The sequence below is a fragment of the Ambystoma mexicanum genome, chromosome 3p (genome assembly GCF_040938575.1).
Source record: "Ambystoma mexicanum isolate Mex_15411 chromosome 3p, UKY_AmexF1_1, whole genome shotgun sequence".
Lineage (NCBI taxonomy): Eukaryota > Metazoa > Chordata > Amphibia > Caudata > Ambystomatidae > Ambystoma > Ambystoma mexicanum.
In genome coordinates this window covers 192,841,418-192,866,823 of record NC_090925.1, presented here as the reverse complement: position 1 = coordinate 192,866,823, position 25,406 = coordinate 192,841,418, and the positions used below count along the sequence as shown (strand labels likewise).

General features: G+C 45.7%; 1 protein-coding gene across 2 annotated transcripts in view; it reads right to left on the bottom strand.

Moving 5' to 3' along the window:
- Positions 1 to 22,703, bottom strand: part of C1S (complement C1s) — a 479,233-nt gene extending 456,530 nt beyond the window's left edge. Inside the window, exon 1 of one of the 2 annotated variants that reach the window (XM_069650604.1) lies at positions 22,385 to 22,703. The gene's annotated coding sequence lies outside the window, so the exon portion shown is untranslated. Of the gene's footprint in view, positions 1 to 20,965; positions 22,365 to 22,384 lie in introns of those variants that run through there. The other variant, XM_069650605.1, reaches the window with a different exon arrangement.
- Between the last annotated feature and the right edge of the window lie 2,703 nt (positions 22,704 to 25,406).

Sequence of the window (25,406 nt, the reverse complement as noted above, 5' to 3'; positions counted from 1 at the left end):
ACGCAGTGAGTAGTGGCAACTAGCTTGCAGGACCGCTAAGGCTGGTGGTTCCCATGTGTTTAGTGGAAATGGGAGCGGTCTGAAGCAAAAGCTTACCTCTGCAGTCGAGCTGTGTCGGTGACTGACGGAGCTGTTTGATACGTGCGCATACGTATATAGATCGAATTAGTTAAAGGCGCCCTCAAATGGCGCATGTGTGGAGCGGGTACTGTTACTGTGTCTGCGCATGCTCGTTGTGGGGGACCGGACTAGTAGTCTTTGGGATTGCCGGTGAACCTCCAGGGCGTCGGGGAAGGGGCACGTAAAATGTAGTAAGGGTCCATGACGATCAGTCTCAACAACAAATGAATACATCAATGCAAAAATAAACTGCAGGTTCATACACTTCTTGGTTTGTAGTAACTGAGGTTTCTGAGAAAAACCTTTTCGATAAGTTCAGGTACTTGAAACACAGCATGAAGGAACAGGAAATACTGTTAGTACAATAAGTACTTCAAACATAAATTTGCATGTGATTATTGTGGCATACAGGCAACATGTCAAACAGTGGTCCAGGTTTTTTTTTTTGGACGAACAGATTTGATTCTATAAGTGCTTCAAACGTAAAGTTGCATAAATTGCATTCAGGCAACATGTCAAAAAAGTACATACAATTGCTGGTTCACGATAAATTAAGTTCTCAGCAAGGCAGAACAATATAGACTTTTCAAAGGGAGCATTGAAAGACAGACGTTTCTGCTAATCAAGGATGGTCTGGTGGTCTGGACAAAACTCAGGTGGGAGCTGTACAAGGCCCTTAGGTGATGAGACTGAGTCATTTATTAAAGAAAAGGTTCCACTCGATGGATATGTTTAGACCGTTTTTGACAGAGTCAAAGCGGTATATCCATTTCTGCTCAAGTTTTCGGAGTGCCAGATCACGATCACCTCTGCGGAAAGGGTTGTTGACGGTCTGCAAGATGACCCAGAAAATGTAATTATGGCTGTGTTTCTTCTGCTTGAAGTGAGCTACTAGGGGTTTGTCATCGACGAGATTCTTGACACAGGAGCGGTGTTCACAGATTCTTTGTTTAATTTCTCTTTTACATTTACCAATGTAGATCAGGTTGCAGGGACATTTGATGGCATATATTGACCATTTTGTTTTGCAGTTGCTGAAGTTAGGAAATGTCCATCTGGTCTCTTTTAAGTCGATGTGTTTGATGTTTTTGGTTAAGCAGCACACTGAGCAGTTGCCGCATTTGAAGTTGCCTTTTACGAGGGGGAGATCCCATAGTGTGGTCTGCCTTGTCTTTTCTTTTGTTTTGTCTTCATATGTGTGCACTAGGCGATCTTTTAGATTTCTATTGCGTTTAAATGCAAATCTGGGTCTTTCTGGTTTGAAAACGTCTGTGTTCAATGTATCCCAGTGGCTGAGAATGCTCTTCTTGATACGGTTGCTTAAGGACGTGAAGGTGGTTACGCATGTCATCCTTGTTGTTTGTATTTCTTTGGCTGTTGGAGTGAGGCACTGTTCTCTGTCAGTGTGTTTTGCTCTTCTGCGAGCTTGACGTATAACGTGTCCGGGGTAGCCTCGTTCTTTAAGACGTATGCTTAGATCGCTACTCGTGGAGTTATATTCGTTATTGGTACTGCAGTTTCTTCGTAGTCTGAGGAACTGACCGAAGGGTAGGTTCATCTTTAGGCCTTTAGGGTGGAAGCTGCTGTAGTCCATAAGGGTGTTCTTGGATGTGGGTTTCCTGTATAGTGTCGTGGCTAGACCGTTGTTAGGATCTTTGTAAATGTGAAGATCCAGGAAAGGTATCTTGTTTTTGTTTTGCTCGAAAGTGAATTGGATACAGGGATTGCGTTTGTTGAGCCAGTCTACAAAAATGAGCAGTTGATCATACGTATCCTTCCAAGTCATAAAGACATTGTCGATGTATCTACACCAACAACCGATAGAGTTTTTGAAGGGATTGGAGGTATGGTAAATGGAATGCTGTTCAAAAGAGCCCATAAAAAGATTTGCCACGTCTGGGGCGAAAGTTGCCCCCATGCTCATACCGTGACACTGCTGGTAAAAGGTTTATTCAAAAATGAAGTGGTTTTCTGTTAATGCTATCCTTGTGCTTTCTAGCAGAAAAGAGGTGGGCGGGTCTAGGCGGGTTCTTTTATCCAAGTAGGTTGCCAAGACTTCTATACATTCCATTTGTGGAATGCTAGTGTAGAGTGACTCTACGTCAAAGGTCACTAGTAGATCATTGCTGTCTACAGTTAGGGTTCTTAGCTTTTTTATCATTGCAGTAGTGTCTTGTATGTAAGATGGCATACGACTGAGGAAAGTTCTTAAGAAATGATCGATGTAGATCGATAAAGGTTCTAATATTGAGCCGATCCCGGCTACTACCGGTCGTCCTGGTGGGTTCTCTGCGTTTTTGTGTATTTTTGGGAGCAGGTAGAAGGCTGGAATAATCGGATGATGGTTTACCAGGAATGCCTTTTCATCGTCGTCTATCCAACCCTCTTGCCAGGCATGGCACATTAGGCTTTCGATTTCGGCCAGTAGTCTGGTGGTTGAATTGGCAGGAATCTGTCTGTAAAACTTTGCGTTGGACAGTTGTCTGGTCACTTCGTTGTTATAGAGGAGGTGGCGACTCCAGAGGACAATGCCTCCCCCTTTATCAGCTGGTTTGATCAGGAAGTTGTGTTCTCCTTCTAGTGATTTTAGTGCCTCGCCTTGTGATTTAGTAATATTGTCTTTGTAGTGGATGGTATTGGATCTAAACATTTCTCGCATCTCAAGTAAAATGCGATTTTCAAAACTGAGGATCTCCGGACATACCATCGATGACAGAGGTGTAAAGGATGACGGAGGTTTTAGACCTGTTGTTTCTGGTGGATCTTTTTCCGGGCTGTCCCTGAAGAAATAGCAGATGCGGATGGTTCTGAAAATTTTCCTAAGTTCTACTTCTGTGCTGAACAGGTCGGGTTTTGTGTTTGGTATAAAGCTGAGACCTTTACTGAGAAGAATGATTTCGTCGGACGATAAGATGTGATCGCTGAGATTGAAAATTGGAATTACCATGTTTGCGTTGGCGGGACCCATTGTTGGGTTCACATTTGGTGAGGCCCTTGGTGTCGCGGCCGTCCACGCTTGCCTCGCCCTTGAAAAAACTGCTGCTGTGGTTGGTTAGTTCCTTGGTTTGCCCCTGCTTGTCCACTTGTTGTAGAATCGGAGTCGCTGCTGTGAGAGCTGTTTGAGAAAGTTACGAATTTCTTCTTCCTTCTTGGGTTTCGTCTATTATTAGATGTTGTTTGGTTTAGTTGGATGTAGAAACCGGGTACTAAGTAAGGATAAGTTTTCTCTTCTTTATAGTTTTTTATATCATTTTGTAATTTCCAAAGTTTTTTATCAATTGTGAATTTTTTGAATTTGGCTATCTCTTCTTCTGTTTTCTCCAGGTGGGTTTTGATTTCTGTAATTACGCAGTCTGTTTTGATTTTGTCTTCAAGGGTTTTTAATTCTTCTTGTTGGTTCTTACTTTCCTCGTCTGCTGTCTCGATCACTAAGATAATCCAGTCGCATGAACATGTGTTACCGACTCCGCTGAATTTCTTCATGAACCGGGGGTTATCAAGGAAGACTCGTGGGATATTCTTGACCTGTAAACAATCGGGTATCACACCGGCTTTTAGATATTAGAGCATCAGTTGGCCATGAGACTCTGTCCGGATTAGTTTTTTCGTTTTCTGTAGTAGGATGTCTATATCATTTGGGCCAGGATTGTTGGCTGGTCCTGTTGGTGTTGTAATAATACCCAAAAGTGATGGGGTGTCTAACAGTTTTTTATAGAGTTCATCAGAAAAACTAACAATATTAACATTCTCCATTGAGTGTTATTTGATAAATAGATAAGCCCAACAACCAAAGGGTTGTCCAAAGGGGTGTATAAGGTAAGGCAAGGAACCCTCTTTTTTGATAAGGGGGCTTGACTCGAGAGGGTAAGGCAAAAGTTTTGAGAAACGAGTGGAGTCAGCAGCTACCCTGGTCATTGACACTTTGGTAGGATTCTTTTTTGGGAGGCAGTGGAGCTAAATTAGCACATATATATTAGCTCTTAACATAAACACAAAGAAGTTAGATTCTTTTTCAAACATAAAAGGTTGAGATTTATTAAATTTTCAAGAGTAAAAAAACCTTTTCAAGAGAAAAAAAGCAAAATATGCTATCCTTTGCACAGAAAAACATTTTTTACACAAGGTTATGCAATGATTGTGCATATAGGTGGGTTAGTACATCAATAGTGACTGTAATTACATATACTGCTAGTGTTGCGGCAGTACGTAAAAATTGTGGACACACACAGAGTTCAGGTGTTTCTAGTTCGGTGAGTAGATGGAGCGGCCAGCGGTTGAGAATGTGGAACCTGCTGGTGGATGCACCGGACTGTCTTCAGGACTGGGGGAGTTTTTGAGCACAGACGTGTTTGTTAAGTGCCAGGCACCTGAAATTGGTGAGACAAAGGATGGAGTGTTATAGGGGAAGATTTAAAAACAAGGAGTATTCGGAGAGAGACACTGCGGAAAAAGGAACCTACCTAGGGTAGTTGGAGCGTCATGGCTAGCGTGGTTTGATATGGGCCAGAATCTGGGTAAGTCGCTGGCGATTAGTTGAGTCCAAAAATGGACCGACGGTCTCTGAAACAAGTTGGAAAACCGGGTTGGTGGGGATGTAATGAATTACAATGAACAATATAGGCATTGGTGGTAGGTGAACAGTTACCTGGTCTGGTCAGAAAATTGAGTCCCAGTTGGTGCTAGATGAGAAGATGTCTCTATCCAGGGCACGGGGTAGCCGCGGTCTGTTGTAGACAAAAGAGAGAAGGGGAGTTGGCCATTAGGCAGCTAGTTGCAGAGGTAAGAAGTGATTTGTGAGGGTACTGATCCAGGCGGCGAGATGTCATGCTGTTGGTGCACACTTGGAAAATCAATATCGAGTGCCAGTGATCAAGGTAGTTGCCTGGGTAACGAAAAGGCAAACTGGTGCAGGCATCAAAATATCTTGGTGCTATTGTCCAGCGGTCTATTCAATATCGAGTTTCTGTGGTCGACTCGTTGTTTGTAATTGTTATTTTATTACTATTTATTGTTGCGGTTTGAATGTGAGACTAAGAAATCAACAAAGGGCCGGTGCCTGTGCAGATGCAAGTTTCGGTTACAATCAAAAGATTGGTGTCTCACGAGGGTTGGGTCTCCCGTGATGTAGACGCAGTGAGTAGTGGCAACTAGCTTGCAGGACCACTAAGGCTTCAAATGCGGCAACTGCTCAGTGTGCTGCTTAACCAAAAACATCAAACAGATCGACTTAAGAGAGACCAGATGGACATTTCCTAACTTCAGCAACTGCAAAAGAAAATGGTCAATATATGCCATCAAATGTCCCTGCAACCTGATCTACATTGAGAAATGTAAAAGAGAAATTAAACAAAGAATCTGTGAACACCGCTCCTGTGTCAAGAATCTCATCGATGACAAACCCCTAGTAGCTCACTTCAAGCAGAAGAAACACAGCCATAATGACATTTTCTGGGTCATCTTGCAGACCGTCAACAACCCTTTCCGCGGAGGTGATCGCGATCTGGCACTCCGAAAACTTGAGCAGAAATGGATATACCGCCTTGACTCTGTCAAAAACGGTCTAAACATATCCATCGAGTGGAACCTTTTCTTTAATAAATGACTCAGTCTCCTCACCTAAGGGCCTTGTACAGCTCCCACCTGAGTTTTGTCCAGACGACCAGACCATCCTTGATTAGCAGAAACGTCTGTCTTTCAATGCTCCCTTTGAAAAGTCTATATTGTTCTGCCTTGCTGAGAACTTACTTTATCGTGAACCAGCAAATGTATGTACTTTTTTGACATGTTGCCTGTATGCAACTTATGCAACTTTATGTTTGAAGCACTTATAGAATGAAATCTGTTCGTCCAAAAAAAACCTGGACCACTGTTTGACATGTTGCCTCTATGCCACAATAATCACATGCAAATTTATGTTTGAAGTACTTATAGTACTAACAGTATTTCCTGTTCCTTCATGCTCTGTTTCAAGTACCTGAACTTATCGAAAAGGTTTTTCTCAGAAACCCGTTACTACAAACCAAGAAGTGTATGAACCTGCAGTTTGTTTTTGCATTGATTTATTCATTTGTTGTGGAGACTGATCGTCATGGACCCTTACTACATTTTACGTGCCCCTTCTCCGACGCCCTGGAGGTTCACCAGCAATCCCAAAGACTACTAGTCCGGTTCCCCACAACGAGCATGCGCAGATACAGTAACACTACCCGCTCCAAGCATGCGCCATTTGAGCGCGCCTTTAACTAATTCGATCTATATACGCATGCACGTGTATCAAACCGCTCCGTCAGTCGCCGACACAGCTCGACTGCAGAGGTAAGCTTTTGCTTCAGACCGCTCCCATTTCCACTAAACACATGGGAAACACCAGCCTTAGCGGTCCTGCAAGCTAGTTGTCACTACTCACTTCGTCTACATCGCGGGAGACCCAACCCTCGTGAGACACCAGTCTTTTGATTGTAACCGAAACTTGCATCTGCACAGGCACCGGCCCTTTGTTGATTTCTTAGTCTCACATTCAAGCTGCAACAATAAATAGTAATAAAATAACAATCACAAACAACAAGTCGACCACAGACACTCGATATTGAATAGACCGCTGGACACTAGCACCAAGATATTTTGATGCCTGCACCAGTTTGCCTTTTCATTACCCAGGCAACTACCTTGATCACTGGCACTCGATATTGATTTTCCAAGTGTGCACCAACAGCATGACATCTCAACGCTTGTACCAGTACGCCTCACAAATCACTTCTTACCTCTGCAACTAGCTGCCTAATGGCCAACTCCCCTTCTCTCTTTTGTCTACAACAGACCGCGGCTACCCCGCGCCCTAGATAGAGACATCTTCTCATCTAGCACCAACTGGGACTCAATTTTCTGACCAGACCAGGTAACTGTTCACCTACCACCATTGCCTATATTGCTCATTGTGATTCATTACATCCCAACCAACCCGGTTTTCCAACTTGTTTCAGAGACCGTCGGTCCATTTTTGGACTCAACTAATCGCCAGCGACTTACCCAGATTCTGGCCCATATCAAACAATGCTAGCCATGACGCTCCAACTACCCTAGGTAGGTTCCTTTTTCCGCAGTGTCTCTCTCCGAATACCCCTTGTTTTTAAATCTTCCCCTATAACACTCCATCCTTTGTCTCACCAATTTCAGGTGCCTGGCACTTAACAAACACCTCTGTGCTCAAAAGCTCCCCCAGTCCTGAAGACAGTCCGGTGCATCCACCAGCAGGTTCCACATTCTCAACCGCTGGCCGCTCCATCTACTCACCGAACTGGAAACACCTGAACTCTGTGTGTGTCGACAATTTTTACGTACTGCCGCAACACTAGCTGCATATGTAATTACAGTCCCTTTTGATGTACTAACCCACCTATATGCAAAATCATTGCATAACCTTGTGTAAAAAAAAATTTCTGTGCCAAGGATGGCATATTTCGCTTTTTTACTCTTGAAAAGGTTTTTTTACTCTTGAAAATTTAATAAATCTCAACCTTTTATGTTTGAAAAAGAATCTAACTTCTTTGTGTTTATGTTAAGAGCTAATAGATATGTGCTAATTTAGCTCCACTGCCTCCCAAAAAAGAATCCTACCAAAGCGTCAATGACCAGGGTAGCTGCTGACTCCACTCTTTTCTCAAAAGGGTATCAGTAAGTTACAGCTGGATGTGCTCTGAGGACATACTTAGAAGAACTTTGAGAGTAGTTAATTTACTAACCACCCTGCTCCTGCTCCCCTCCAACATACCTCCCAAGTACTATATGTGCCCTATGGGCTAGCCAAACTACACAACCACACACCCAACATAACTAACACTTGCATGCAACAAACATTGGCAGACACTGGACCTTGCCCTTATGGATACAACAAGCCAGTGCAGTGCGCACGATCAAACTACCAGCAAAACGACATATGAAACACACAGAAAAACACACACCCAACATAACAAACACCTACCTACAACAAACAACCCAGATACTGGAACTTCCCCTTACGGATATAGCAAGACCAATGTGCACAGTCAAAACTACCAACCAAACTACACAGGAAGCACACAAACACACACTCAACATAACAAACAACCACATAGAACAAACAACCCAGACACTGGTGGGCTCGGACAGGCCTATAGGGCAATAGGCCCATGGGCGTACCAAAAACGGAAATGCTGGTGTGGGCCAGTTTTTTGGATCAAAGTGGGCCAGTTTGATGAGTTACGCGGCTAGTAGTTTTGACCAGCGTTGCTGAACAAATATCCTTTAAAATGCACAATTTGCTTCACATTTTATCAAATAGCACCCCCTTGGGTACTATTCAGTGTCACAAAAGGAATGAATTGTCATTGCAACTTTGGGCCACTTTTTCATTGGTGCCTGAGATAATTTTATGGCATAGTCCGACCCTGGACAATGGGCCTTACCCTTACGAATACAACAAGCCAGTGCATGCAATCAACTTATCAGCAAGCCAACACACACAGACGCAAGTTTCTCCTGCCCCTGGATCTATCCTATCACTCTTCCCTGCCTATCCCACCCACCCTCTTTCTTGCAGAGCCACGTGAGTGCCTGGAGACCACCCCAATGGTAACGGTGCGAAGTATAAGATAATTAACATAACCTTAGCAGCGAGACATTGGAGGCTGCCAAATGTAGGAAGTCTTACTGTCTCAGTAAATTTAATAATGCAGAGGGAACAAAGAACTGCACAATGGGCAGAACGTCCTAGTCTTTAATTAAATTGGGCCTCATTACAACCCAGGCGTTAAGGGTTTAACGGTGCCGTTGGCGCCGTTAACCCTTAACGCCTGATTACCATTTTAACGCCTGCTTTTAGCAGGCGTTAAAATCCAAGGCGCTAACCCGCCTTGGTGCTAATTACGGCACCGTAATTTACGGTGCCGTAATTAGCACCTTCCCCACTCCCATTATGCCCTATGGGGCAAAAATAGGAATGGGGAAGGGTAAATGGGGAATGGGGATTTACCGCCCCACTCACGTTGGAATGGGGCGGTAAATCCGCCATCCACCATGGTGTAAACAGAGTTTACACCATGGTGGTAAAGTAGGGAACTTACGCCTGGGTTGTAATGAGGCCCATTATCTTTATCTGCAATTGAATGCCTTTCTTCTGACTGAGTCTTCTCATGTGGTACCGTTTGCTGAAAATATGACGCAGAAACAAGCACCTCCCACGACAGTCTGAGCATAAGAGCAGAACATTGTTTTTTTGTAGTTGTGTTCTATTGCACAGACAGAGGAAAGCATATGTACTCAGACACTTAGGGCCTCATTACACGGTAGGCGGTAAACCATGGCGCTATTAGCGCCATGGTTCATGCCGGTAATTTACCGGTACCGCCTTGGTGGAAAGGGGAATTACCGCCCCATTCCAAGGTTGGCGGGGCGGTAATTCCCCCTTCCACCATTGCCCTTCCCATTCCCATTTTTGCCCCATAGGGCATAATGGGAATGGGGAAGGCGCTAATTACGGTACTGCAAATTGCAGTACCGTAATTAGCTAGCTGGGTCCCTTTGCGGGTTGGTTTTTAACGCCTGCAAAAAGCAGGCGTTAAATTCCCCAACCCGCAAAGGGACCTCGTAGTAAGGCGGTAAGGATTTAGCGGTACCAGTAAAATACCGGTACCGGTAAACCCTTACCGGCTACCGTGTAATGAGGCCCTTAGACTCCACAGTAGACATCTGGTATGCATGCATGAACAATGGATTCCAGGACTTGTTAATGTTAAAGGTATTTGTATCACGCACCGTCAGCACCAGAATGGTTCCCCGGCGCTCTGACGGATCTGAAAAGGAGAGTGTGAAGAAAGGGTGGGTGTGGAGGGCTAGCATGGTGTAGTGGGAATAGGAAAGTGAGAGTTGTGATGTCCTGTTGGCAGCTTCTGTTCAGTTTGCACCACTGTGTGGTTTTCGGGTCAATGCAAATTCCCATGTGCTGTTGTGCCGTGATATGTGTTGTTAGTCCTTTGTTGCAATGTGGTGAAGTGCGTGCGGATTGCTGTGCAGAGAGGTGGTTGTGTGAGTTTATGTATGAGAAGTGTATGTAGAAAGTTGAGGTTTTAGAATTAAGTTTGCAGGTTTTTTCCTTCTTACATCATTGTCTTGCGTTTCTGTGCTAAACATCTATGATTATACTCTGTGTTTGGTGTTGTTGTTTGTCCACATAGTTGGCAAGCCTGTTGGGGAGTGGCAGTTGTCTTCTGTGTTATTCTAGTAGTACGTGTACCTGGCTTTTGCCGGTGTGGTCCCCCACCCTGGGGTTAGTGATGTTTAGTTCAAAGGATTCTGGTCCCTCCCTGCCCATCCCGAGTGGGATCCTTACCTACCTAAGTTTCCACTGTGGATTGGGGTGTGTGGACATGGGTGATCGGGCCGTCCCCACCCCCTGACCACCTTATGGTTAGGAAACATTAAGTTGGGTTATGGTTTCCTCCTTGTGAATCTTGTTTCCCATGGGTCCACTCTTCCTAGTCATTTCCTCCTGTTTCTGGAGCAAAGAGCCAAGTTTTGAGTTGTTTTCTGAAACTTGCAGAAACGAGCACCTCCCACGTCAGCCTGAGCATAAGAGCAGAACATTGTTTTTTGGTAGTTGTGTTTTATTGCACAGATAGAGATAAGCATATGTTCTCAGACACCTAGGGCCTCATTACCCGGTAGGCGGTGAGCCATGGCGCTATTCGCACCATGGCTCATGCCGGTAAAATACCGGCACCACCTTGGCGGAAAGGGGATTTACCGCCCCATTCCAAGGTTGGAGGGGCGGTAAATCCCCTTCCGCCATTGCCCTTCCCCATTCCCATTTCTGCCCCATAGGGCTCTATGGGAATGGGGAAGGCGCTAATTACGGCACCGCAATTTTGTGGTGCCGTAATTAGCTCCGAGGTCCCTTAGCGGGTTGGATTTTAACGCCTGCAAAAAGCAGGCGTTAAATCCCCCAACCCGCAAAGGGACCTCGTAGTAAGGCGGTAGGGATTTACTGGTACCGGTGTTTTACCGGTACCGGTAAATCCGTACCGCCATCCGTGTAATGAGGCCCACAGACTCCACAGTAGACAACTGGTATGCATGTGTGAATGATGCATTCCAGGACTTGCTATGTGTCAGCCTTCCCTGTCTGTCGGAATGGCTGGAAGGAGAAGTCGTACGATGGAGTGGAAAGGGTCATTTTGAAACCGCAACTATGTGACTTCTTGCATGTATGAAGGAAAATTAAGAGGGTCAATGATGTCTGTTTGACATGCACAAAAAGGGTTTTCTTTTTTATTACTTCGCGTTTTCTTTACATCGTGCATAATAAGCTGCAGGGCTATAGCACATGACTACAACCAAGTAGCCTTATCATGTCATTTGTTTTGTTGTGTGTTTTTCGTTTTTGCTCGTGGGTTGTGCATTGCTAGTGTAGGTCGGTTTACCAGGACACCATCTCTAGTTGTGAGGTTTTCTTTTACAAAGCATTACAATCTGACCAAATTAGCATGAAGGCCATGATTCCCAGAATTCACCAGCCGGCTAAATCGAAGCCCAGGACTGCGTGGTGAATTGCTAATCCTTGGTTTGCAATATGGAATAGCGGGTGTTCACTGTAAATACTGGGGACCCCAGAGCAGAGCATTTATCATCAAGTACACGTACAAAATGCTGCAAAGTGGTACTTTGCCCAATCTGGAGCAAATAGAATATTATTTGTAATGTTTCAGCCACCTGTGCTGTACTGCTAATGGCAGCATGAGCCATCATTGTGTTCTTAGCAAAAATCAAATTAAGTTTAGATTAATACATTTTTTTAATTATGACTCACTTCAATTTACAATACACGAAAAGAACACAAAACAATTAATAACAGAATAAAGTTCTTACAATCATCAAATACAACACTTAAAACAATATCATTCATTATCTAATAAATTCTTTAACTAAAACAAGAACAAGACTTTTCATAAAAGAAACAAAGCAAGAGGCAAATAAACTTTCAGCATATTTCTTAATATATGTCCCCACTCCTCAAATTTAGTAACTAAGAATTCCAATCTTATTAGAACATGTTTCTTTATGAAAGCTCAGACTTCATTTCTAGATTTAGTAAACCAATAAACATTCAAGTCTTATTCAAGGTCTCAATTTCTTTTAAGAATCTCAGGACATCTAACAATAAGAAAACCTCATTCCCTTCCCATAGTCTTTTCCAAAATTCCTCAGCTAACAACCAATTGGGTATGTGAACAAATCACCTGAAGAACTTAATTCTCAGACTGAGAGTACCTGATCTTACCATCAGCAAATGTTCCACATTTTGTTTTAACCCCGAGTCACATCGATCACATACACCATCACTCTCAAAAGCTTCATTTCTTATCCTAAGGGTTTCTCTAGTTACCACCAGGTTCATTCTGAACCTCAGAAAATTAGATCTCCAGTAATTATTTGGAAATTTTAACAAGTACTTCGGTAGCTCACCTAATGATATGTTCAGAGGTAACATGTCATCAAAACTTTTTTTCTCCACAAACTGAGACCTTGTTACAATCCAGTCAGTCTCTGCAATCTTTCTCTTTACTTTTACTGGATTTTCAATTAACTCCCTTTCTGTCAAATTGCAAAGTGTGAGATGTCACTTAACATCTCTTTTTAGGTCATTTAAAAAGCGGTTGGTATTTAGTTCCAAAAGACACTTGATGTCGTCATATAAAGAATTTTTCATTGAACATATATTGAAAAGATAGTGCATCTCTCTGTTATCGATTTACCAAGTGGGGTTGAGTGGCCAGAGCTTAGTTTACCAAAAGTTATTCAAATAATGTTTGTACTGTATCCTTTAGCTATTTGCTCCTGTCACCAAATGATACTCCATTTGCACAATGACGTGATATGTAAAATGTAGTTCTTGTTGCTCAGTCAATTCATTTGATGATGTTGATGACGTACAACTCGTGCTTTACAACTTATTAAATGTATCCGTTGATTCATTAAGATATGCTATACATTCAACTCTTTATTAAGTACTTCATTTGTATTGAGACAATTAAGGAATCTTTAGGACATCACAATATTAGTCAAACACTAATGTATTGCCGATACATCCACAGGCATCAGACCAAAGAGATCAATTGTTTGGCCAATACCAAGCAAAGCCGCAGAAGCCTGGTAAATATGAATGCAACACAAAAAGCAAACTTATTATGAAGTATATAAGAACAATATGAGTTTACAAACATGTTTACATTAAATATGGTGTTTTGTACATATTTTTCTGTTTAGAATTACTCCCTGTAGATGGTCATAATGCCTGAAATGCTTTGGACGTAACTTTCAACGGGTCTTTTCTTTAACTTTTTCTTTGGAATAAAAACTTTGTATCAAACTTTACAAACCATTTTTAATCATAATTTCATTATGTCAACAGTTTGATGAAATATCACAAAGCTAACTAGAAAGAACTCGAAGTGGATATCCACATGGGTCCTTCCAGCTGTCGGGGTCACCATAGCCAGACAAACATTTGGCACATCTCTCTGTTATGCCTGCAGGAAAACAGAGTGAGCGGAAGAGCAGCCAAGTGGAGTTACTGTGCTGGTGCCAGCAGCCAGCTTGGGCTTTTGTGTTGCATATGGAAATGGGGTGCACCACCCTCCTTGCAGAATAGCAATTGAAGTGTGCAGGGTTGGACTGGGAGATAAAATCGGACTGGGCAACAATGAGAAAGTGGCCCACAATCGCAAATGGCAATTCATGGCAATTGAGGACAGACTGAGTTCTACGCAAGGGTGAGTTTTGGGTCAAACACGTTGCAAGTAGTGAATTGCTGACATTGATCAAAACTACCTACCGCACGGTGTACTAACTGTTCAAGCTGGCACAACCTTGGTCAAAATGCTGGTCCAATTAGCCAAAAACACGGGCCCACGCCAGCATGTTGGGCTGGCCCTTCTGGCATTGCCAGAGCCTGTAGTACAATGAATGTCTAATTGGATCCCTATTTTCACAAGAAGGCTCCTTTCCCTCATTTTATTCGGGGACATCTGTTAACCACCTAAAAATATGGACTGACTCAAAAAGCACCCCCAAAACAGCCTGCAGCCTCTATCTGGGCGGCTTACACTAGTGCCTGAAAGCAGTGCTCAGTTGGCCCCCCGTTGTGCTTCAAGTACCCTTTGAGGACGTCCTGTGCCAAGGTGGCTCTGCTTCATTCGGGAATCTCATGAACGTTTCTTTATGATTAAAGGGCATAGTAAATTCACCCCTGGCAGTAATCCTGCCAGCCCGAGAAACGTGAGGGCTGTGAAAAGCCAGTTGAGCAATCACAGTTGCCCCTTAACCTGCTGGCACTCGCGGAGCAGGTGGCGTGCGCTGAGAATTGAGATCCCTGGTGTTAGTCATCCACGTTGTGGTTACAGCTTCTGAAAAAAATGATTTGCATGCTATCACACACATTAGGATTTTAGCAAAGTCTGCCACTTAGGCACTTAACCATATATCTTTCCAGCTGTAGTTTGTAGAAATGTGTGTTTGCGTTGGGCTTTCAAGAATGGTCTGTTACATAAAGATGACTTGACATTTTCAGAAATATAATAAACCAGCCTGACAAATATATCCATCCTTATAAAATATGTTAAGCAAAACGAGTTTGATTGAAGCTTTTTTCCCCCATCTTAGGTGCAGCCTACAAGTAGTATAATGCCTAGTTATTTGTGCTAAAAAAAACCTTCTCTGGTTTTTGGGAATGTGATTTGAAGACTTAAAGAGACACAAAAAAAGATGCAGCGTGAGAAGGTCAGCGGCGTGTAATCATTGTTTGAAAAGTCGTGGTGCTTGTTGTTATATACAATGTGAAGAAACTGGAACGTTTCACATAAAAGCAAACCCTTGAATGTGCGTCTCAAATAAATGAAATAAAGAGAGACCGTCGGAAATTGTGTTTTGTATTATTCAGTTTAACTATCTTGAAAGGAGGCTCATATTTAGGTCTAACTGGAGCTTTGTGTGGGTCTTCAGAAGGAAGGCACTAATCAGTTCTTATCACTGAAACAAAACTTACTCCAGTTGTGTTGGGTCCAATGGTACACCACTAATAAAGAGCTACCCATTGAAATGCTCTGCTCACAATAGAGTGTTAAGCATTGCCCAGGCTTCGGTTGCTCTTTTAACCAATATTTCTTTTTTTGAGACCTACAGGAATCATGTTTTATTATATGGAGAGATTGATTTAATAAACATCATGTGCCAGTCTGTCTTCTCCTACTAATTAACACATTTCCCTCTTGTATGGGGTCTTGGTTCTGGATCAGATCATTACTCAGCGACTACATTCAAGTGATTATGTGTAGGAACCAATGGACAAGGTTGAAAGTAGCATTTCGGTGATTTTTCCTGCGGCCCACACTGTTCAACATTTGCACACATCTTCCGGTGCAGGTGGTGTAGAGATTAGAACCACGCCCATCTGCAGCAAGAGTGGGATGGGTGTGGAGATCAAAGAGCAGGCCAACCTTTCAGAATGACTTACCCCCACCATACACAAAACAGAAGCGTCTTTGCAAGGGATTATAGAAAAGCTAGCTAAGCTTTCCTCAAGCAGATTCTGAGGAGTAATTTAAATGCGCAACACAGCTTTTCACTCTTTGGCACATGTACGAATGCACTTGGTAACACAGCTCCACGGGTGTGAGCTTGCTGCAGCAAGATGTGTCAAACCTGCAGTCACTTGCTCGAACTAAGGCAGGGTTGACTCCGCATTTCATCCTTCTAAAGATGATTCATTGTGTGCCATCAGATTGGATAATAACAGCCCTTGCACTACTTGGACTCTCACATGGCACATTCACCCTCACACTGCAGATGCATGCTCAGATTGCATGCACACACGAATAACCTGGGCATTCTTTTTACCCTCATATTAGCTCATTCTCTTTGCCCCTTTCATTTCCCACACAGTAAGGTGCAGAATGAGACATGGCTTCATTTTTGGCATAAAAAGGCCGCAGATTTATTTTCACAACATAATAAATTCAAACCACTGCAAACAACTTAGTGAAAACAGTTCCGAAGGTGCGGCCACTGCGCCATGTCCAAAACCTGCTTCCCCCTTTCTTCCAAACGAAGTCCACGTTAGGCTCAGCTCCCCCAACCCTTCGTGTCTGAGCTCTGCCTGCCCATGCAGGTGTTCCTGGGCTGGGGGAGTGCCGTTTATTTGGGGGAAGCTGAGCCCTCATTGCTACCACCAGACTCCCCCGCCGCTTAGGCCCCCAAGAGGAGCTGGTCCCGAGAAGAGTGAAGACTCTTCCGCCTTTCCCACAGCTCATTCAGAGTCTGTATCTTGCCATTGGTCGCCAAAACATTGCCACACCAAAGGTGGGTTACCGCAGACCACCCTCCTGCCTTTCCAACTTCATAATTCCAGGAGCTTCGTGCAAACATCCCAGATGCCGACAAATGCACTCTATCCTTCAAATAATACTCCTGGGATTTCAAATTGATCAAGCCGCGCCTGATCTGTGGGAAACCTCTGACCCTGCAGAATTTCACCATTGCCCCGGTCAATTTTCTTCTTGACTTCTCCACTGGTGAGTGGCTCACAGCGCCCCTTCATTCCTGCCTTGGAATGATCTCCGACCACAAAATCTCAGTTTCGCCCAGCTGCGAGGACAACTCCTGTAATGAAAACATAACCCCCTCATGAAAGCCCCCCTCTCCAGGCTTGTCAAGTAGTTGCCGCCTAGGTGTATAATCAGGACCTCTGGCCTTTGCTGCTTACCCAGCAATTCGTTGATATGCCCATGCAGCTGAGCCCATCTTATTCCGAGCACCTTGTGCCACCAAATCCGGTACTCACCGGCGGTCAGTTCCTCTCTCTCATGGAACCGCGTCACGCAGGAGGAGATGGACCGTCTGGGTAGTAGGGCATTCATTTATGTCAAGGGCCGGGCAAGCAGGACGACTGTCCAGCTTGCCCCGGCCCTTGACACAAATTAATGCCCTACTACCCAGACGGACCGTCTCCTCCTCCGTGACGCTGTTAGTTGGAATGAGATGAGAAGGAAGCTGTTAATACTACATTCTATCCGGTCTGATGCATCTCCTGAAACACCCCGACTTCCATCCCCCTATTCTCCTTAACGCTTCGGGACCCAGGCCTACTACCTCAGCCGCTGATGTGGCTGCCCCTATCCTAAAAGAGTGAGTCCCAAACACACCTTCCGTTACCCCCATCTTCTCTAATGCCACGTCTATGATCCTCCTGAATTGGAAATGGCTCAAAGCCGACCCATCCCTGTGCAAGAAGAGAGGAGACCCCACACCTGCTGGCTGCCTATGCTGGAGGTATGTTGCCACGGCCGCTACTGGGCACACTATGCTCCCTTGGATGTTATGGAGTGTAACCGTCCTCCCTTTCCCCTTCTGATCGGTCTTAGACCTTTTTAGATAAATGCATACCCGTCCTTCCGTCAACTGTACATCTTCCAACCTTAGAAACCCAGAGCCCCTACCATCCCTATTTTCAGTCACCAGCTCACTTACTCTAAAGGCTCCAAAGAAAGCCAATGCAAAGGCTGCCATGAACAAAACCCTCTCTAACTTTCTATGGCAAACAACATGCAGGATTTCAACTAAACTGTGCAGTTTCACACTATCAATGGGCCACCATGCATCTGGTTTACTCTCAGCCTGCTTGGCCCAACCCCTCATCGCCATCACAATGTAATGCTCCTTGGTGGGTCAGCTTTGCCCCATAGTTTGAAATAATGGGCTATTGCCGCCATGTGGTAAGCCATCCAAGATCTGGTTTTTCTAGACCGCCAGCCCCATCAAACAAAGGCAAGCACTGTCAAACCCTTCTGCTCATCCGTTAACACTTTGTTTTGGAAGGCCAAGAACCGCTCCCAGCACCCCTTGCATCTTCTTGCTGTGCCAGGTGCCAGAGCAGTGTGGATTAAAGAACTCAGATCCGCCCAATCATGCCCCACCACTGTACCTTGAATCGGATCTTTGTCTTGGTTGCTTCTGGACAGTTCCCCTGAACTTTCTCCCACTGCAAACGAGAGAGAGAGTCAGCGGGCACGTTTTTAACCCCTGGAATATGCCGTGCTCTAACTTCGGTGTTCAATATAAGCACGCTCTTTGTGAGCTCTCTAAGTAGCTTCAATACCCTCGAATTGCTGGACGTCCCCTGATTGATGATCTGGACCACTGCCAAGTTATCTCACCAGAGCAACACCTTCTTGTTATTCAATTATTTTCCCCACAACTTGAAAGTCACTACAATAGGGAAGAGTTCCAGCAACGTGATGTCCCTGGTAATCCCCTCCTGATGCCACGCTGCTGGCCAGGCTTGGCCACACCAATTGCTCCCCAAAATGACCCCAAAACCGTGGGAGCCTGAAGAGTCAGTGAATAGTTTGAGTTTATCACTGTTTGCCCACTCCTCCCTCCATAGCAAGACCCTGTTGAACTCATCCAAAAACCCATCCCACATTCTGAACCCATCCCACATTCTGAGGTCCTCCTTCACCTCAGTCCACAGGCGCACATGCTGCGCTGCGTGCTGTAAGCCCACTGTTTTAAGCTCAATACTCCTAATGAACACCTTCCCTGCTGGGATGACCTTTCACGCAAAGATGAGGTTACCTGCCAATGATTGGAGCTCCCTCAGGGTAGCCTTGCTCGTGCACCTCAAATCCTTGATAGTTTCCTTCAATTTCAACACTTCATCCCTGGGAAGCCTGCACTTCCCTGTGACTGAGTCGATCTCGATCCCCAGGAATGTAAGCATTGTGAGAGGGCCAACCATCTTATCCTTGGCCAATGGGACCCCCATTTCTTCCATCAATTCCTGCAACATGCCCATGAGCGACCCGCACTCCCACGTCCCCTCTTTCCCGATGAACATAAAATCGTCGATGTAGTGCAGGACCCCTCCACCTTGTGCCCTCTGTTTCAGAGCAAATTCCAAAAAGGTTCTAAACTTTTCAAAGTAGGCACATGAAATAGCGCAGCCCATAGTCATAGAAGTACTCTTCTTTTACCTCAAAGCCCAGCAAATGATGGCTCTCTTTGTGAGTCGGTAATAGCCTGAAAGATGACTCGATGTCGTCCTTCCCCATGAGGGTGCCTCTCCCAGAAGACCTTAACAGCTCCACTGCATCATCAAATGATGAATAGTGGACCCTGCACATCTCTTTGGCTATGCCGTCATTAACCGACTCCTCCTCGGGAAAGGAAAGGTGCTGTATTAGGTGAAACTGACCCTCCTCCTTCTTAGGTACCAATCCAAAAGGGGACACTACACCATTTTCCAGTGGCGGGGAGGTGAATGGGCCTGCCACCATGCCCAGCTTGATCTCTTTAGCAACCTTTTGTGCAACAACCTCAGGCATACCCAATGCTGACTTCAAATTGTCGGCTTCCCGGCTCACAATCCTACCCTTGTAGGGGATCCTGAACCCCCACCTGACACCTTCCCAGAGCAACTTTGCATCCGCACTGTTGTGATATATATTTAGAAAAGGAATCAACTTATGCAGGAGAACCGGTGTGAGCAAGTGGGATTTAATTACGTTTAGCCTTTTCTTTGGGTTTGGCACCACTCCTTTGTTTTCCCTCGCTAGAAGAGCTGTGGTCCCCTGAACTTCTGCTACCTGTGTGCTTAAATCGACATGTTTTGCCAAAGGGGCAGTACCCCTCTGCAAATATCCTGCAAGGTACCTGCTCCCCCCGGTAACTGGGACGACTGTTCCGGGAAGAGAGCCCGTGAAAGGACCCCCTTCCCCGGTATAAGACCCTCTGAATTTCCCAAAATGAGGCTTCTCACCCTGTGCCTTGTCCCCGGTCTCTCTCAAAGGTACCATTTGTTCTATGTATCCCCTCACATCAACCTCATCCCAGGATATTGCGGGCCAAACCTGCATTTTGAGCCTAAAACTTTTGTCATATTTTAGCCAGGCGTGACCGCCATAAGTCAAATACAATGTATGTATGTATGGTATCAGGTAATATTATCCCCACCAAAAATATCACCGTATATATGGTCGTCGGGAACGACCATAGGCAATATTTTGAGTGGGGATAATATTAGGGTTTTTTGGGAGCTCCTTTTAAAACAATAGGGGGGTTGCAGGGTTGTCCCCCGCAGGTTGCATGCCTTAATATCGCTGCAAAAAATGGTGATATTTTTGTATGGCAATATTTTTGTATGGCGATATTTTTGCAGGGAAAACAGCGCACCAGCATCCTGCGGGTATTTTTCAGTCATGATGGATGCCAGCATCCTAAATGCTGCCAACCAATTGTGAACGGTCTCCTCCACCTTGGGCCTCTCCCTATCCTTCTTCTCCCTCTCTTTTTCAGTTAATTCCCGCAATCCCTTTCTGCCAGATCCTCTCCTTATAAGCCAATGGTATGTGCCAAACCAATGAGTTCCCTGCTGCCCTTGCGGGGGCAAAACCTGGCATTGCTCTTCCATACTGTGTAGCATCTCCCACCATTATGCCCTGCATTTGATTTGTTGTCAGCGTTGGCAATGGCTGTCCCCAAAGACTGCCCCCACAAATCGGGATTTCCTGTGGGAAAGCCGCCCCTTGAACTCCTAAAGCCGACCCATGCCCTTGGAGGCCTGATGGTGTTGCAAAGACCTGCTGTAACTGACTAACCCCCCCCAGATGATGGTATTATTCTGGACACCACTGGGGCTTGCGTCTTGCCCCCGGGGCCTATCCCTGCACCCAAGCCCCCCAACCTCAGGTTCTCCCCCTGTTGGTGAACATTTGACCATTGTCACCATTCCCCCATGCTTGCATACACTGCATGAACATACCTTTCACCTTCTCCAAGGATGTGGGCCCCTCTGTTGCTACCACCGCCGAGTTGGCTACAGGAGCGCTGGGTGCACTGCCACTGTTCCCTGGAGCTTCAGCAGGTAAGGGTTCCGTCAAGGCCACAGGCTCCTGCACTCTCCCCCTTCCTCTAGCCCCAGCCGATTTGCGCCTCTTAGCAGCCTCTGCCTGCTGATTGCTGGCTTTGGCCTTTGCTATTCATGGTCCTCTTTCTCTTGGTTGCTGGTTCCTCCTCCTCGCTCTGCTTGTCTTCTCCCTCTTGCTCTTCTTCTTCTTCTTCTATGGCCTGGATCTCCGCATGGCCCCATCGGCCGAGAAGTTAGGGAACAACAGAGGTGAATCAGTCCTCTGGCTCTGCCCCGCTGCTTCGTTGCCCTGGTGTGTCTTCACCAGGTTCAACCAGCTTGGCCCATGCTTGGCTGCTGCCAACCGTGCCATTGATATGAAGGCCTCCAGATCTTTATCAGGGCAGCAAAGCCCTGGCGCTCCCTGAGCCTGTTTTGCCATGTCCCTTGCTGTAGGCTTCTTTTCCTGCAATTGGTTTCCTTCTGCAACTACCTGGGCAAATGCACTGCAAATCTTACAGCAGCCTTCAGGTAATGGCCTGAGTCTGTCTCCTTCAGAAAGTTCAACTCCCCCTGTGTGCTTCCTCTTCAGCAGTAGCTTCCTGGCCCTGCCGTGGGCTGTAATGCGAATTATGTTGTATCAGCAGCCTTTGCAATTGGCTTTAAGCAGCAAAACACAGGCACATGCACTGCACGAACTGCAGCAGCCTTCAGGCAATGGCGTGATTCTGTCTCTTGAAGAAAGTTCAGCTCCCTCCTCAGGCAATGATTTCCATTTGCTGTGTGAGAATGTTCCGTCTGCAGGCAGCAACACCCAGGGACATGCACTGCAAGAATTGCAGCAGCCTTCAGGCAGCTGCAACTTGCTTCTTACAGATGTTAAATCCTGTTGTGCGCTGAATTCAGTAAAGTACACACCAGCTGGCTGTCCTCTGTGCCAGTGCAATGGAAAAAAGTATGTTTTGTTTTAGGGCAAATTAAATCCTTTGCCGACACTGCTTTCCCCTGTGCACTGGTCACATTGTAAAATTCTTTTAACCCAAGCGGCCCGGTAATTCTCCCGGCTTTTATCCACCCTGCCCAGACATGTGATATTACTTAGCCGTTCCTTGCCCCTTGGTACGCAGTATGATGCTGTCCTCGTCCTCAGCACACAGTTCACACACCAACTCCACCCCCTTGCCGACCGTGCTTCTGAGGCCTGCACTGTCCGCCCAACGTTATTTAAATTTTCACCCAACAGCAGCCCTGGTTCGATTAAAAGAAGAGTTATATCACCCTGCGGCGGCCCGCTGGCCCATGTGTGCCTCCAACTCTTTTCACGCACTCGCTCACCTTCCCGGGGTACCCTTAGGCTCCACCGCCGCACTGGCCTTTCGCGCAGTGTGGAAGGTCCGTCCGCTGTCTCCCGAATCGCTTCTCGAGCTGGCCTTCCCAGGCACCGCGGCTCCTCTGTCAGTGCATCCTCGACCCCTGCAGACACCGGAGCTCCCTCTTCTGACGCTGAGTCCTCAGCTGGGCACACGGATTAATAATCTGGCTGCAGCAAAATGAAAACAAGCCCTCCGGTGCAGTGGGCGTCCTCCTGCTTGAGGCTGGAAACTCATGCAGCTGGACACCCGCAGGCTTATATGCCGATAGGCATGCCCCCTTCTTTTGTTGCCCTTTGCTGGCTTTTTTGCCACAACCCTCCCCCTTACACAGGGGGGAGGGAGGAGGACCCTGTCCATGTTATCCGGCCGCCTCCTCCATGTTTCCGTCGTCACCTCCATTTCTTATCCACTTGATTAACTTCATAAAACTCTTGATATTAATGCATGCACAGAGCCAAAACGAATGGCTATGCCAATGCTTGTTCTCTTATGTTATGTGGAAGCTGCGCTGTCAATATCGTTAAGCCCGCCGTGGAGTCAAGGGTGCTGTGCAACTACTGTTTTCTGCTGTTGTGCCTGCATTGGCTGGGGTTTAAACTTTAATTCCATCCCCTGCTCGAACATTTTGCTTACTTCATTGCCACGCTCCAACTCGCGTTAGTCTGTCGGCTGGAGCCACAGCAGTTGAAGCAAGCGTGGCCATCAACAGACTCGAATTGCGAGTCACGTGACATCTTCAAGCCACGCCCCCATGAAGTCAGCACAAAACCCCAACCCGGCTGCCCTTGCAGCGTTAAACCCGCTTTGGAGTCAAGGGCGCCGTGCAACTACTGTTTTCTGCTGTTTACGGCTGGTTACGCGGTAAGTGACTAAGTATTTGGTATCAATCCACCTTGTGCCATATAATTCCATACCACGATAAACTAACTACTGTCCTAAATTATAATGGACCCTAAGCACTCGCTTGCAAGAGAAACTTGAAGAGTCATTAGCAAATGTCCCAAAAAACACTAATCCCGCAGATTTACATATAAATCCCTCACATGATCCATTCAATACAGTCATGAAAACAGCAACCATGACTGCTTCATTGCATGTTACTACGAAGATGAAGAATGAGGACATGCCGCCTACGGCAGTTTCTGCGGATAGAACTTCTTCACTATATTTAATAGGAGATCAATGCCAATCCTTATTGAAGCCAACAACGAAGCCTGAAAAGAAGAAATCTCCAACAACCAGGCCACTGACCCAAGTTCCACAGCACGATATACCCCATTTACATCTTGAAGGTACACAACATCCATCTAGTAGTGATAGTGCCATGTCAACCTCCCCTAGGTCCCAAGATCCCTCCGACATGTTGGAACAAGAGAGAAAACGGACTTGGCTGCCTAGACCTATTATCCAACCTCCCTTTAAAGCACCACCCCCTGCACCAAAACGAGAGCTCATCCTACCAGCACAATCTCACTTCCAATCAGAAAGAACTCATTCAAATGTGCATGTGGACCTTCCCTATACTCCATCTTTGTAACAAAGAGCACGAATAGCCAAACAACAATGGCAGTCAATGTATTATTTCCCAGACTCCCCACAAGGAAACACAAACAAACAATTGGAAAACCGTGTAACTCGACTCTCTCTTGACATAACGGAAATAGACACAATCATGGATTCCTAGAAGAAAAGAAATCTTTGGAGATCTTCATAATAAGAAATCTGATGTAATAACTAACACATCTACGCCACTTGTAAATAAAGAAAGCTACCTGGTCCCAAAAATGTCCCCTAAATACGACCAACAATCAAAGCCAAAGCCCATATTGGTTGGCAATAAAAAGCCTAAGTTAGAAAACGATCGACACCCCGGAGATCCCTCAAAGAATTCCAACTACGATGCTTGATCTTCAGAATACGTTATTTGCAGTCCTATCACTAGCAATGGTACCATTTGAATAGATCAGAACAGAGGTATTCTTCCTCTCCTCTCCTTCCCCCAGAAGCTCACCATCTCCAGAGCCCTGGTTCTCTCTAAGCTGGACTATTGCAACAGCCTCTATCTGAATCTGCCTGCCTCTACTCTCCGCCCTCTGCAACTTATCCAAAACAGGACTGCGAGACTTGTCCTTGGCCTCAAGCCCAGGGATCGTATCTCTCCAGGACTGAAATCTCTGCACTGGCTCCCAGTGGCTGGGAGGATTAAGTTCAAAACCCTCTGCATTATCCACAAGGCCTTCTGGGGCCTGGGAACGCATTACCTTCAACTCTCTCTTCCTAAATACCTTCCTTCTCGGGCTGTTCGCTCATCTGCCTCCAACTCCCTCAGGGTTAGCCGCTTCTCCAAGCAACGAGTTGGTGGTTGAAATCTCTCCTCGGCTGGGGCCTCCCTCTGGAACAGCCTTCCTGCCTCCCTGAAACTTGAGGAGAACCATCTCTGGTTCCGGAAATTCCTCAAAACCTTCCTCTTTGCTTCTGCTTTCTCTGCCTCTCTCCCGTGCTGAAATTCCCTGCCGATTCTGCACTGGTTACCTGGCCACCCTTTCTGATCTTGGGGCCAGGTCCCGCCTTTTGCTCACCTGCCCTTCCTCCCTGGAAACCCCCTGCACTTGGGGACTGGTTCTGTATCCCTTCAGTCCCCTTACCAGCACTTATGTCTGCTCTTACCTTGCACTTGCCACCACCAGGCCATTTTGTTTATTGTATTTATTCTTCTTTCCCATGTACTGCACTTTCCCCTTTCCCTTCCCCTGGCACTCTTCCCTTTCTCCCTACCTTCGCATTTGCGCGATCTGAATGACACCTGGCCTAGTAGGATCGTTGTCTGTCTTCTACTGTTTTCCCCTCCCCTGTTTCATCGCGCCTTGAAACACTTGTGTATAGGCGCGTTATAAATGCCATATATCATATATCATATCAACAAGGGCGTGAAATCTCCTTCCACCTAGATGATGAACAACTTGATGCATTACTAGCTGTGATTG